Raw genomic sequence first — 1,007 nt, forward strand, 5'->3', positions numbered from 1 at the left:
TGAGAAGACGACCCGAGGTTCAAATACTCGGTTATCAATTTTAAAGGGGTTTGTTACTTGTGACAACCAAACGTTTGTACGAAGGGATTTCTGTCGATTTAGAGACTATATCTACAACGCGACAGTTTTTATGAATGTCTTTACTGGCAAAAATCCCAACGTCAATGGTCCAGTGACATTTTAGAGAACTCAGACAGACCATAATAAAATATGTCTAATATGGTCCATTCTGAAAACATGTCAGAAGGACACTTTTTGGTCATTTGCTTGTATCTTTCCCAAGCTTCATAGAGGGATTCACCATCTTTTTGCTTGAAGGTCTGAACATCCACTCTAAGCTTGCTCAGTTTTTTAAGAGGAAAGAATTTATCTATGAAGGCCGTGACCAGCTTATCCCAGGAGTCCAGCTATCTTTAGGTTGTAAGTCCAACCATGTTCTAGCTCTGTCTCTTACAGCAAAAGGGAAAAGTATGAGCCTGTAGACTTCAGGATCTACTACATTCGTCTTTACAGCCTCACAAATCTGCAAGAACTCAGTTAAAAATTGGTAAGGATCTTCATATGGAAGTCCACAAAACTTGCAGTTCTGTTGCATTAGAGCAACTAATTGAGGTTTCAGCTCAAAATTGTTTGCTCCAATGGCCGGAATGGAGATGCTTTTTCCATCAAATTTGGACGTTGGTTTTGTGAAATCACCTAGCATTCTCCTTGCATTATTGTTGTTGGGTTCGGCTGCCATCTCCTTCTCTTGTTCGAAAATTTCAGAAAGGTTGTCTCTGGATTGTTGTAATTTAGCTTCTCTTAGTTTTCTCTTTAGAGTCCTTTCAGGTTCTGGATCAGCTTTAACAAAGATGCATTTTTTCTTATTCCTGCTCATATGAAAGAGAAGAGAAAAAGAAAAGGAAGAGGAATCCTCTATGTCACAGTGAAGAGGATTCTTATTATTAGTAGAAGAAGAAAGGGAAGAAGAGTGAAGAAGAATGGGTAAAGATAGAGGTAGTGATTTG

The 1,007-nt window shown here is 38.6% G+C and overlaps 1 non-coding gene across 1 annotated transcript; it reads left to right on the forward strand.

The window, feature by feature from the left end:
- The first annotated feature begins 237 nt into the window (after positions 1-237).
- On the forward strand, positions 238-341 carry LOC127748153 (small nucleolar RNA R71). Its single transcript, XR_008010096.1, has one exon. It is a non-coding gene; the product is annotated as a small nucleolar RNA R71 (small nucleolar RNA).
- The last annotated feature ends 666 nt before the right edge of the window (positions 342-1,007 follow it).

The sequence above is a fragment of the Arachis duranensis genome, chromosome 5 (assembly GCF_000817695.3).
Source record: "Arachis duranensis cultivar V14167 chromosome 5, aradu.V14167.gnm2.J7QH, whole genome shotgun sequence".
Lineage (NCBI taxonomy): Eukaryota > Viridiplantae > Streptophyta > Magnoliopsida > Fabales > Fabaceae > Arachis > Arachis duranensis.